Here is a 15084-nt window from a genome sequence, read left to right as displayed (position 1 = left end):
AATATGTACCATTTTATCCACCATCCTCTGGATCCATTGTCTTAGAATCATATCTTCTATTGGGGTCTGGTGAATCAAAGGTCAACAGAAATGTGTATGTTAATAGACTTCATCAAGGACATATAAGAAGGTGTCCCAGCTAGGTAGCAAAAGTCAGAAAGAAATAAATGGTTACCCAACCGCCCCAGGGGTAACTACAAAAACGCCAAAGGAACCAGAGAAATGCCTGTGATGCATTAGGTGGATACTCTATGACTGATTTGCAGAAAGCCATGGACAAGAATCACTTAGAATAAGAAGGCATGGAGAGGTTGTAATCTGTACCAGTGGCACGATAGAGGTCCGGTGATTAAATCCGATGCTTCAGGTTCAGAAGCGGAATGAAATGCCCCAGAGCTCACTAGTTAGGCCTGCCCGACAACGGTAATTTCCCATTGCTTATCAACCAGTGCTTGCTTACAAACTATTAGACTACCCTCCCCTCTCACCCTCTTGTTTCCTAGACTGCATTGGTCTATATTTTGTGGAGATCCAGGAATATGATCTGGAACACGCTCAAAAAATAATTAAAACAGGAACATTCCTGCCCTGAAGGCCCCCTCCTCCTTAGGGAAATTTCCAGCTAACCATTGATTTTGATGATTTTTGGATACCTCTTAAGTGCTCAAGAAACCGTCTCTCCCCCACTCTCCCCCACTCTCCCTCACTGCCCCGGGGTCTTGGGGCAAAAAGATAAGGGGAAGGAACTAAGGGTTTGAAACTTACCCTGATAGTCTTTGCAAGAACTTAAAAAACCCCAAGGCAAGTGCCCAGGTTCTAAAACCGGCTCCCACTCATCTGTTAGTGGCTGAGGGGCTTCAATTGATTGCATCCTTTCTGCTTCTGCATCCGCGGCTCCCATCCTGCTGATCTAGCATTGCTTTAGGGCCCAGAGAACAATCCGCAGTTATTCAGGATCTGTCCCAGCTCCTTTGCTGATGCAGCAGGTGGAGTGCGGGCTGGAGAGGTCTGGGTCAGCAGCGTCCAAGAGGTTCCCTCTCCCTTCCATGGCATGATAAACCAGGGTTTCTAACCCTTGTGCTTCTGGTAACTTCTTCTTCTTCTTCTTCTTTTTTTTTTTTTTTAAAGAGAAGTGAAATGTCGACTGAAAGGATTTTCTACAAGTAAATCCCAAAAAACAAGTCCGGGGGCGACCAGACTCAAGTGTCTGCAAAGTAAAATTTGCCGGGCCTCGGCGCTGTGTGGATGGCTTCAAGTCTGTCTGGAACTCAGACCCGGAGTGATGGAAACCGTGTTACCCTGCCTGCGCGCTCACAATAAAGTCCCCATATGTATGCATTTACTCTTAGCTGTATAGGTTTAAAACTGCCCAAAGACTTTTGGGACATTCTATGTACAAACAGACACGCACATAAACACATTCCCAAATAGACTGATTTACAAAGTTTGAGTAACAGAAATAGGCAAGCGCCTCAAAAACATAGGCGCGCCCGAGCCAGGGGGGCTGCCCTGGTGGTGAGATCCCATTCTCGTTCTCTGTAGTTCACCCCCTCTTTACCCCACCCCGGCTTGCTGCAGTAGCCTTGCCCCCAACCCCACTAGTCCCGTGCCCGGCCTTCACTCCCCACTCGTTTCCTCCATCCTACTTCCACTATAATCTGGCTTGGGAAGAGGAAGAGCCTCGAGCGTCCTGGTTCTCCGAGGCCACCCTCATCCTTTGTCTTTCCAAGATGCTCCCTTAGCTCATCTACTTGACAGAGTCCTCCTGGGATGGTGAGGAAGGACGTCCGCCCCCAGAAATCTCCTCTCCCACCTCGGTCTGGCTGCAGTCAGGCGAAGGAAAATCAATTAGGATTAGGTTTCTGCAGAACCTTTATTTTTTGTGGGTTGTTCGGTAGTACCCAGCCCTGCCCTCCGGGTCAACACTTTCTATGTATCAAGAACTTTGCTAAGTGCTGGGGATATAAAGAAAGGCACAGAACAGTCCCTATTCTCAAGACATTCACAGAAAACATTTTAACTTTTTTATTTTATTTTTAATTTATGGAATAAAATAAGAATTTTCATTACATAATACAATAAAAAAGATGATTGCTTATGAAACTGCAAATCTTCCATGCAGAACTTGCTATTCCTTTCAAATAGACAACAAAATTATCATATACATCTTTTTTTCTTCTTCCTTCCCCCTAGTCATAGCTACTATTAAACACAAATAGGTAGAGATATTTTAAATTATTCTACATACTTCAGTTCTTTCTTTGGACGCAGATAATGGTTTTCTTTTTATGCCTTTATAGTTAATTTACATATTTATAATAGTCAAAATAAATTATTTGCTCAAAGTTGTTCTTAAAACAATATTGCTGTTACTGTATAAAAATGTTCTCTTGATTCTGCTCGTTTCGTTTTTTCATTATTAAATTATTTTTAGCATTGACTTCTAGCCACTAGCTCTAAAGTGTACTTGACAAACCTTTGTAACAAAGGCCTTGGGCCAGGGAAGCTGAGCCTGATTAGAAAGATGTTTTTAAAAAAAAAATTCTTTTAACTAAGAAGACAAGTCTAAAAAGGGTTATTCTGTATTTTAAGATAAAGGGTATAATTTGATTAAAAGGAGACATTTGGGAAAATTATATTTTTTAAAATAAAGTTTAGTTAATTTCTTTTTAGTTTAATAAATGTTCATCTTTATTTTTTAATTCCCTGTGTGCATAACTTAATTAAATTTGTCTCCCCTTTGTTGATTAATGCCAGTTTTTCCTATATATATCTCTTATTTCTTCATAACTGTTTGCATGTTGTCTTTCCCCAGATACTTTTGCCTTTCTTTGTATTCCCAGAATTTAGCAATGTGCCTGGCACATTGTGGACAATTAGTAACTTTCAATCATTTATCAGTCATGTCTGAGTCTTCATGACCCCATTTAGGGGCTCCAACAACCCTTCAGGTATTAACCCAGACTCAGACAAAATCCCCTTCCACCAATACTATACCATCAAGGACGCCTTAGGCCTGATCCTACTACTTCTTGTGTTCCTCCTTCTAGCCTTATTTTCACCAGATTTGCTCTGCGACCCAGACAACTTCTCACCAGCCTTCTCCAGCTCAGTTTGCAGATAGGGAAACTGGAGCAAATAGGATTAAGTGACTTGCCCAAAGTCACATAGCTATTTAGGATCAGAAACTAAATTTGAACTCAAGAAGATGAGTCTTCCTCACTCCAGATCCAGCACCCTATGCACAGCATCACCTAGCAATCCCACTCAATTAATACTAATGTTAGTTTACTAAGTGATTGCCACTACCATAAAATAGATTGAAAATGGAGAGAGAGCGAGCGAGAGAGAGAGAGACAGAGACAGAGACAGACAGACAGACAGACAGAGAGACAGAGAAAGAGAGAGAGACAGAGAGACAGAGAGAGAGATGGTAAGAGAGAAAGATGAATGATGAATATATGGTGAGATAGATGATAGATATAAACAGATAATATAGATGAAAGATAGCTCATGAGAGAAAAGAAGATTGGATAGATACAAATGATAGAAAGATAGACTGATCATAAGATAGATGATGGCATGAGGGATGTAGAAGACCCTTATCCAAAATGACTATTCAGAGATCATTCAGTAGAAGGCAGAAAAGTTGTTTATTGAAAACCTCTGGAGGATGAGCCACCCCATCGTGAGATAAAAAAGAGAAAGCTTGCGGTAGGAGGGCTAAAGAAGTAGTAAAGAGACATAGCTTTTATACAAGAAATTACATCACAAGTAAGAGAGCATTAAGAAGGGGAGGGGGAAGCATCTAATTGGTTGTTGCTATTTGGAGAGATTGGAATGGAAGGTTTCTCTTTCCCTGAAATCTCCTGATTTCTAGGAAACAGAAAGTCAGGCCTTCAGATTTAATCAAGCAGAAAGTGGTCCAGCTAATAGACTAAATATCAATAAATGTCAACTACCAATAAATGTCATCACCTCAGGTTAAATAAATATGTTTCTAACTGGCCAAGGCTTAAGTAAATATGAGCCTGCACATATTATACAGGTCATGGGGGAAACACAGAAATAATTAAAATAAAATACAGAAAAAGAATTCATACATTCCTGTAAGTTCTTTACCTTATCTCTCTCTATTCCATACAATGGGAAAATATGACTATGGAGAGAGAGAGAGAGAGATGGAAAAGGAAAAAAATCTCATTTGATTCTGTTAACAATCCTGTGAGGTAGGAAATATAGTCTCTTTTCCACTTCATAGATGATTAAACACAGAACAATTGTGATTTTTTTCTAAGGCCACAGATGGTGCCATAAAAGGTTGGATTCATGCTCAGGTCATCTTGCCCCAGTCATCACTCTTTGCATTTGACCACTCCATTACTTATGATGATAATTTACCAGAAAGAGTTATAGGAAGAACCATTTCTTGCTGGAGATGATAGTAAGGGGACAGCTGAGAAAGCTGAAGAAAAATTGCTAAAAGAGTTTCAACTTCAAGTTAAAATTAAAAATAAATTCCAAAGATCAGTGTACATCATGCAAGTAGGATCAGTAAAACAAGTAAGGACAAATCAGACAAATACCCATCTGCACCTCTTTATTTTATCTTAAAAGTTCTTTTTGAAGCTTTCCACTAATTGAGCACACACCCTCACTCTTTACAACTGAGAGTTGGCATGTTACTGCCATATGGGAAGAATTTGCCTAAAGTGCAACTAAGCCAAAATTAATCTTAGATACTGAAAATGCCCAACAAAAGACAAATGGTGAAATCTTCCATACATTCAGATATGGGTATCACATAAACATTCACCAGGAAGCAGAACTATCTGGTGGCATTACAAAAATAATCTTTCTACTATTGAAATAAACAGATTTCCAAACAAATATTTATAGGAATTTAGGATTATTAAGGGGAAAACACTTTGTAAGCCATAAAGTGCTACAAAAATAAGGCATTAGCAATATTAATTGCAATAGTAGTATTTCTTGCCAGTGAACTAGGCAGCTGCGTTCCTCAATGGGACTTGGCAACTAAAAGACCTGAATTCAAATTCAGTCCTAATTACTGACTAGTTTTGTGATCCTGGGCAAGTCATTTAATCTCAGTCTGCTTCAGTTTCTTCATCTGCAAATAGGAATAATTATAGTGCCCACTTCCTAAGGTTGTTGTGGTAATCAAATGAGACAATATCTGTGAGGCCCTTGGCAAACCTTAAAATAACACAGAAATGCTAACTCTTATAACTGTTGATAATAATAATAATTTTCTAGTGGAAATAACCTGGTCTGGAATTACCATCGTAAATCCTCCTGCTTCAAGAGACAAATCTGCATGACTCAGCTATTTGCTCAGTGGTTGTTTGGCAAACAAAAACATTGCTGGCTGACTTGCTGAAGGTGTCCATGTGGGACCTTTTCATTCCAGTTGTTACAATTGAAATTAAGACAAAAAGTTCCAAATGAGATCAATTTATTAGTAAAGTGCAATAAATAGGACTTCAGCGTCCTCAAGCAAAGCTAAGATCTCTTAATGAGAAGGACTGGTTGTTTTGTTTTGTTTTGTTTTGTTTTTTAATACTATTGAGGAGTACAAAACAAATAACAGTATTCTATAGATAGGGAAGTTATGATTGGTTAAAAGAGCTCTTTGTGATTGGTAACAAATTTGAGATGTAAAATGACAATATGATTGTTTGGAAATTAGGAATGAGAAACTAGCAACAAGCCCCTCTTTCCCACCAGTGGTCAAGAGAGGTTCATTGTTTAAGTCCCCCTGCAAGATTAGAAAAAGTAAACTATATTTCTTTGGATAATAAACTAGACATCCTTGAAGGATAGCTTGACAGTGCATAGATACTGGACCAAATTCTGGTGTGTGTTCATCTGTATCCCTCAAAGACAGTAGATTGCCTTGTCACAAGAAAAGAACAGTAATTAGCAAGAAAACTAGATTTCAAACTAAACTTATTACAGACCAATTGAATCTCTGAGCTAAGTTCAAAGACAAAGAATCATGATTTAGGCAGTTACAGGACAAGATCAATTAACTATAAATAGGATCAATTGAAAGATGATACAGAATCAAGATAATCCTTTAAAACTTTTGGATTTTAATAATTTCATAGATCCCAACTAATGATAAGCTACTGTCAATTATTTGACAAATCCAATCCATTTGCTTGTTACCACCTTTTACTTACTAAAGTGGTTTCCTTATTCTAAAGGTATTTTTATAGATTTGTGACCTCTTAATTATGTGTATTATAATAATAATAGAAATATCACTAGGTAGAGGAAAGAGTGCGATTCTTGTGTAGCGTCCCTTTAAGGGTACTCTGCCCACCCATTGGCGGTGCAGCTAGGACACACCAGTCTTTGGGCTCCAACCCAGATCACATAGAGACAGACCAACCAGCAGGTGCAAACATTCTGTCTTTATTCAGTCTTCCTCTCAGTGGAGGTAGCAGGAAACAAGTTCTGCTCAGGGTTGTCTATTTATGCTGCTTCTCTCCCAGGGTTGCCCATGCCCAGCCCACACAGAACTACATAGGGGGAGCCTCAAGAGGGAGGCTTCTGGAGTTAGTGCTGCGTCCCAGAAGGAGATCTAGCAAGAGGACACGCCCTTCACCATCGCAAGAAACCTATAGCAGTTCCTTCAACTACAGCCAAATACAACCTCCTGTCTCAGAGGCCAGGCTCCTTTTTACCTCCTGGACCTACCAGCCGTCATAGCATACAGCCTCTGTGGCACATCTCAAAGAGAAAGCAGTGCTTCGTTGCCCCTAACAACTCCCCCTTTTTTATTATTGGGACTGAATGTTCTCATGTTGACCAATGAGAAGCTCTTCTATGAGCACCTCTCTGGGATTCTTAAAGAATTTTTAAGAATACGTATAAAGCATCCTAGCAAAGTAAGCAAAAGCAAAAAAAACGACAATACAAAAATGGCTACATAGAGTCCATGGGATTCAATAGAAGGGGATGGGAAAGGAAGTGTGCTGGATTCAATCATTAAGCCAGTGCAGGTCTCTGCTATGGCGCTGTTTCTGAGTCATCTCCTCTTCTTCTTTGGCCCCTATTTTAATAGTGGAAACTTTCCTTATTCTTCTTTCTGAAATCCAATGGCCTTTCCCATTAGGATCTGCAAGACATAAATATCCCAGCCCTCTCCAAAGTACTAGGAATGGACCTTGCCAATGTCCTTTCACATCCTTCCTCATCCTTCCAAAAGACATTTTGTGTATTCTCTGACTCTTAAAGCGCTGTTTCCACTTCCTAAGGTTGTTGTGGTAATCAAATGAGACAATATCTGTGAGGCCCTAGTTTTCCATGGGGCCTAGTTTTCGGTCCTATGTAAAGGGCTGAAACTCTTAAAAGGTGTACTTGAATCAGACAACTGATTACTCATTGGACAATAATTCTATTAGCATATGTTTGGGAAAATGGCCCTTCTCACTATTCAGTGCTGGCTCAATCTTTTAGTGTATACAGATAATTGTAGGAGGGATTAGAGGGTGCAGTGAGACAAGCCAGACTCACTTTGCAAGGAGGATGAGGAGAAGGGAGGTTGGTGGAGAGCTTGTAGCAGTTCTGTCCATCCCCTTCACTTCTCCCCCTGATCCTGAGGTCTCCAGAGAGCTAGCCTGAAATTTACAGTCCTATGTATAAGATTGTGCCTTATCCATATTCGCCTGTGTGGGCTATCAGGGATTCTGTCTACTTCCTCCCCCTTTCTGTTATACAAGGGTGGCCTTTAGAGTATAATGGAGCCATTCCACTAGGGCCTGACCCTGTGGATTATAGGGAATCCCTGTAACATGTTTAATGGCGAACCTAGAAAGGAAGATGGCCATCTGCTTAAAGGTATAAGCTGGACCACTGACGGTCTTTATGGTATTAAGAATTCCGTGAGAGGAGAAGCAACTATGCAAATGTTTAATGACCAAAGGAGTGTTCTCAGAGGAAGCCACTGTGGCCCAAAGGAATTTAGAAAAGGTGTCAATATAAACCTGGATGGCCACACAGCCCACATATGTCACATCCATTTGCCATAAATCATTGGAGAATAAACCCCAGGGATTAACTCCTTTACTAGGTGGAGAAGGGAGAAACTGAACACACTGCTTCTCTATCTGTTGGGCTTGTTCCCCTGTGAGGCCATAAAGGTGACATAGAAAATTAGTGGCTAAGTGGAGAAATTCAGGGGGACAGGTCAGGGGATGTGGCAACTAAAAGAAGGGAGTGTTATCCCTTCCTGCTTCTCTTCCTGACTCTTCCTCTGAGTTTGCATCAGCCACATTGACACTTGCCATGTTAGCAAATTTTCTTTTTATTACAGAGCTTTTTAGCTTGGGAGCCAATTCATCTCTCTTTCCTTCCTTCACTGCTTTCTGAATCATTTGTCCCAAACTTATCTGGGAATCTCCAAAGCCTCCACAAAGGGGTGCAGAGGGAGCAGACGGGAGACATATCTCCTCAGGGAGGATGGGGAATGGGGGGAAAAGGCCATGCCTCCAAGATGGAGGCAACCTTCCCTCTGTTCTCTTTCTTTTCCCTCATCTTACCATTGTCCTTTTCCTCAAGGTTATATGTCCCTGTTTTACTTCCTCATTACTCATCTTATCCCTGTCCCCTCCTGCTCCATCATCTCCACTTCCTGCTTCTTCCTCACTACCTCTTCTTTTTTCATCACATCCATCTCCTTTATCTTCCTATTTATTTCCTGATTCTTTCCCACAGCTAACTTCTACCTGCTCCATTTTATGGACGCAGCTGGTCCCAGTGAGTGCCAGTTTACGACCCTCATTTGTACTTCATTATCTCTTTTTAATGGATTGCAGCTTGCACCTCTTAAAGTGCCCCCAATCACTTAATAAATAAGGTGATACTGTTCTGGGATGGCTCCCAGCATTTCCTTATCATAGGAAGCCATCTGACTACCTCCCACTTTTTAAAATCCATTTCCAATTCTGCTTACTTTACTATTCTATGAACTTCTTTCCCTAACACTTCCTAGTTTGGGACCCTCACAATAGTTTGTCCCATCCCTAACATTCTACTCACTAGAGCAGAACACTAGAGCACTACTTTGCTCTCTTCCCACCCTGTAGGCCTGCTACATGGTGAGGTCCTACCACATGGCACCTATTTGGGCGTCACTTGTAGCATCCCTTAAGGCTACTCTATCTGCCCACCCGTCAGTGGCACAGCTGGGCCACACATAGCAGTCTTTGGGCTCCAACCCGGATCACACAGAGACAGACCGACTAGGAGGTGCAAACATTCTGTCTCTATTCAGACCTCCTCTCAGTGGGGGTAGCAGGAGCACAGAAGCACAAGAAAGAGAGCAAGCTCTGCTCAGGGCTGCCTCTCTTCTAGGATTGCCTGTGCCCAGCCCACTCAGAACTGCATAGGGGGAGCCTCAGGAGGGAGGCTTCTGGAGTTAGTGCTTTGTCCCAGGAAGAGATCTAGCAAGAGCACACACCCCTCGCCATCTCAAGAAACCTTTTAGTTCCTTCAACACCTGCCATACACAACCTCCTGCCTGGGAGGCCAAGCTCCCTTTTATCTCCTGGGCCGCCCTACAAGCTGATATGGCATACAGCATGGCCCATCTCAAAGAGAGAGCAGTGCTTCATTGTCCCTTACAGCTTGGAGTTAGAAAGACTTAGGTTTAAATCAACTTTGGCCATGTTCACAAATTATGTGATCCTGAGAAATCCATTTAATCTCATCTACCTCAAAAAATTCCCAAGGTCTTATTTACTAAATCATAGACAGGTTGTAACTATTGATGGAAGAGATTTTCTACCTTGACCTAAATGATAGACATGGATATATCTCTAGTTGAAACTTTTAAAGATTGAACTGGACAATCTCCTTAACTTATAAATGCAGGAATTCAAATCCAGAGTAAAGTGATTTATCTTATTCAAGTGGTAAGTGAAAGGAGCCAGGATTTGAAACCAGGTCCTTTGAGTCCAAATCCAGAGTGGTACGAATCTAGGGCATTAGAGGGAACCACCAAAACTTGCCAAATGGGATCAAATACAATTTCATGATTTTTTTTTTTAATTTTCATTTAGTTGCAAGTATGTAGGAACAAAAGCAGTAGATCATGGGAATGAGAGAAGACTAAGGCTTGGTAAGGCATGATTGGTAATATGATAAGGGGTAAGAGATTCAAGAAAAAAGGGTACTATAGAGTTAAAATGGTTCACCAAGAAATCAGGATGAGCAAAAGAGAGGCGCATTAGCTGGTTCAGGTTTGGGGAGAAATTGAGGAATCAAGGGGTTGGAAATCACTATGTAGATAAAAAACAAGGTTGGGAGTTGGAAAGTGGAGAGTAGAGTGACAGTAGAGTTCCCAGATTTATCAACTCTGGGAACATGGAAGTGGTGTATTTGTGGGTAATAAAAAGAATATGACCATTTGCAAAATGAGTAAATTAAGGAACTGTGGCTTACTGTGTTTAGGGAGTATCTATATGTATGTTGAAATCCCCTAATATTAGGGTAGGAGTTGGGAAGGAGAGGAAAACTGTGAATTAGGCCCTGAACTCATTGAGGAAAATGTAATATCCTAAAAATCAGTAGCTACCGGAATTTTGATCACATGCTAGATATGATTGACTAAATATCAAAGAACGAGAAGTTACTTATTAATAGTGGTAGAAAGAGAATCTGGAAGTAGTAAAGGGGAATTAGTAGTATTCCAGATCCTCCATCTTGACCAGTGAGTTGGGGAAAATGAGTGAAAGCACAGCCAGTGATAGAAAGGCAGACCAGGGAAATTATATCTTTAGAAGGGAGCCAGATCCCATTGAGAACCAGGAAATGGAGGGAATGGGAAAGGAAAAAATTTAAGATGAAAGCAAGTTTGTTATTTATTGAGCAGGCATTCCAGAGAGTATAATATAATGTATACATAGCTTTGCTTTGCATCCCACTAGCTCACATGAGGATTCATAGCGAGACATTGTCCAAGTTGGGTTGGGAAGAATGGGAATAAAGAATCAAGCAGTGGTCGATCAAAAATATAATTTGTATGATGACAATCAAGAGTTCAGAATCACTGGGAAGCAAAACATATAATAAGTGGGGTCATTTATTAATCATTGAGGAATAATTTCAGGTACATTTTCATTGTGCATAGAGCTCTAGCTTCAGAATGGAGATATTTCAGGACCATAGGCAGTTCAGGTGAGGTGACCAAGTGCTGAAAGTTGAAGGAATGGTACTACTTCCCTTCCCCCAAGATAGCTGTGCTTTGTCAACAACAAGCTTGAGGCTTGATGGAATGGCCTTTCTCCCCTTTCCTAGAAAAGAAGAACCTGGCTGTGGTTAGAAAAATGTTTTTCCTCTTCCCAAAAAAGAAAGATTTGGCAATGAGAGAATGGTGTTTCTCCTCTTCCCATGGGTAGCTGGAAACTGGGAAGAAGATATTGCATGATGGAATGGTTACCTCAAAGTCAGGAGACAGTGAGCAATGGAATGGTGGTTTAGCTCTTTTCCTGAAACTAAGCAACAGACTTGATATGATGGAAAGTAATTGATCTTTCCAAGGAGACTTGAGACTGACTAGAAGAACCAGCACAATGGAATCTAGTACTTTCAATTTACCAGGTACTTTGCTCACAATAACTCTATTAGGCAGATTTGGCAAGAACTATTATTCTCATTTAACAGATAAAAAAGTTAAGGCTCATAAACATTAATCCCAGAACTCCTTTGTGCTTTTAACCTATGTACTTCTCTGCAGTCTATCTCCCTTCTCCCATTAGTGAGTTCCTCCTGAAGTCTCTTTTTGCAAAAAGGTCCAGGGTGATCTTCCTTCATTATCCTAATGGCCCTGTTCCTGAAAATTATGTCCTTATGCCAGGTACCATCATTCCCTCTTCCACACACATAGACATATATATGTGTATATGCCCACACATATATATACACTCAGAGCTTTTCCTTTTTATACATTTTCCTCACTAAACTCTATGAAGTCAAAATCTGCTTTTCTTTTTGTTTCTATTTGTATCCCCAGCATTTAGTGTAGTTTCTTTCTCATTATAAGCATTTAATAAATACTTATTTCCTTTCTTCCTCCCATAATTTGTTTAACCATTCACCAATAGGGAGATACCCTTTTAGTTTCCAGTTTTTCATTACTACTAAATGAGCTTCTAAACATATTTCTATACATTTGAGTTATTTTCCTCTTTCTTTGATCCCTTTGTATATTTTTAGACAAATAATAATAAATAAATAAATATATGTGCAGTGTAACATGGTATGCCAAACTACCTTATATTTATATGACAGTTGGTATTTAATAGTTAAAATAATAGGTCTTAGAGCTAAAAGGGATCTTAAATACCATCTAACTTAAATAAATATTTTTTTATATATGAGAAAGCCAAGTCTCAAAGAAAAGAAATGACTTACTTTCAGGTCACAGAGCAGGTTAGAAGCTGAGACAGGACTACAATATGATTACAGAGCTCTTTTCTGTTTATTATTATTATTCTTTGCCACATGCTATCTTATTTTACACAACTTAGTGAAATAATTGGGAGAAATATTATAATGTCCATCACACAGATAAGAAAATGGAGGCTCAAAGAAATAAGGTTATACGACAGGAAGTGGTTTACCCTTTTAATTTTTTAAATCCAACTCCAATGCCTATTGCCTTCCTTCTTTCCCTTCCTTCTTCCCCCGTTCTCTTTCCCTCTTTTATTCCTTTGTTGCCTCTCTCTCTCTCTCTCTCTCTCTCTCTCCTCTCTCTCTCTCTCTCTCTCTCTCTCTCTCTCTCTCTCTCTCTCCTCTCTCTCTCTCTCTCTCTCTCTCTCTCTCTCTCTCGCCTCTCGCCTCTCTCTTCTCTCTCTCTCTCTCTGTCTCTCTGTCTCTTTCTCTGTCTCTCTCTCTGTCTCTCTCTCTCCTCTCTCTCTCTCCTCTCTCTGTCTCTCTCTCTTGTCTGTCTTTCTCTCTCTGCCTTTTTGCCTCTCTGTGTGTATCTCTAACTCTGGCTCTTTGTCTCTGTCTCTGCCTTTCTGTCTCTCTCTCTGTCTTTTTCTCTGTCTCTGTGTGTCTCTCTTTATCTCTCTCTGTGTTTCTTTCTGTCTCTCTTTCCTGCCCTCCTTCCCTCACCTTTCCCAAACATTAAGAAGAAAGAGAGGAATGGATAATAGCATAAATCACTGTTTTACATTTTGAAGGATAATAAGAGATCATCTAATTCAACCCCCCCCCCCTCAATTTTTGACAAGGAATTTGAACCCCAAAGATGAGGGAATTGCATAAAATCATGCAGATAGTAAGTAGCAAAACCTGTATTTAAACCCAGGATTTCTGACACCAAATATCATATTCTACTTTGTGTAATGTAAGAAAAATAATGGAGTATCCCAAACCAATTCTTCCCCAATATTTCAAGATACAATGCCATCTTAGCATTGCTCTTAGTAATGCCATGAAAATTTTCAGTAACAGTTCTTTGTGCTTTGTCAACAACATATAGAGTGATAAAAATAATACTTTGTTAATCTTCATTATCATGTTTATGGTTGTTTAAATGACCTTTGGTTTCTTAATCAAGTTAGACCAAAACTAATTAGCCTACATCCTTGACATTTGTGCATGTTGCATGTTTCTTTCTTCTTCTTCTTCTTCTTTTTTTTTTTTTTACTCAAAGAGAAGTTTCTGGGAAGATGACTCATCATCATCATCATCATCATCTCAGGATCTTTGATCAACACATAGACACATATTAGGGTGAAAATCAGGCAAGACAAAATTGTCAGGAAATGGATTTCAAAAATGTGGAAACAGAATCCCAAGGTCCAGAGTAAGTTACACGTGCCATAAAATGTACATTTCTAAAATCATAAAGCTTAAGCAGAAACTCCAAAGTCTTCAAAGGATAGTATTGAAAACTAAGAGGAAAGCAGAGTGTGCTGCCATATTTAATCAGAATGGTACACAAGAGCTTTAGTGAAGTTATATTTTGCCTTGGATCTACTCTTGTGAAGATAACAAGTAATAAGTACAGCTGTGCCTTGAATAAATAAGATAATACCTTCGTACTTTGTTGATGACTTCTTTTAGTGAAGACGGAAAAACTCTTCAATTTTATCTATAATAAGCACTCAATAAATATTTGTTGAAATGCACTATATAGAAAAAGAAAGCGCATTCAAGTCTGGAAAGAAATAAAGTAGGCAATTAGAGAGAGAGAAAACAATTTATTAAGAAAAGGATTGGAACTATAAGTAAGATTGACTTCTTTGGACAACCAGAGAGTAATCTCAGATAAGATCAAAAGGAAAAGAATATCAACTTGTCAAAGAGCTAGGCAAAAACTACCATTTGTTAAGATAATAAACCTTCTCTAGAATTTAAATATTTCTTAAGAATTGATCCTATAAATTGGTATATTAAATTGGATACATAAAGCTGAATGCCATGCTTGCTTGTCTTTGTAATTTTAATATAAATCTTCACATTTAGGGTCACAGATTTAGAATTATGAGGGCCCCCAGATGTTATCTAATCCAACTTCCTCACTTTAAAGATGAGGAAGCTGAGATTTAGGGAGGTTAAATAATTTGCCCAAAATAAGTAGCAAAGATCAGATTTTAATCTAGGTCATCAAATAATTTGCCTAAAGTGAGTAGCAGAGGTTATATTTGATTCAAGTCATCCAACTTCAGGCTTTTTAGCTAAAACCAAAAGTAAGATGCCCCATTTAAAATCCCCTGAAGAACATTGTCCTGGGAGTGACTTCGTATCTGGTTTGGTTACAGCCCTATTACTATTACCCCCTTTATTGCATTAACAAAACATTTTTTTGCAAATGCCCTGAGAGGTAGATTAAATGGTGGCATCCTATAGCCACATGAGGGAGCCTCAAAGCCCTCAGATGGTAGTAGTTAAAACTACAGTTCCCTAAAGGAGACCCAGAAAAAGAAAATTCTGATCTAAATTACAGCCTGATTCTCATCCAATAAAGAAGAAAGTCCTGGACTTAATGAAAAGCATGCAAATGAAGAGAGATACAGTTTCATATCAGGTTCCCCAGAGCCC

This window comes from Sarcophilus harrisii, chromosome 5, assembly GCF_902635505.1.
Source record: "Sarcophilus harrisii chromosome 5, mSarHar1.11, whole genome shotgun sequence".
Taxonomy (NCBI): domain Eukaryota; kingdom Metazoa; phylum Chordata; class Mammalia; order Dasyuromorphia; family Dasyuridae; genus Sarcophilus; species Sarcophilus harrisii.
The sequence above is the reverse complement of the archived record's forward strand: the minus strand, read 5'-3'. Positions refer to the sequence as shown.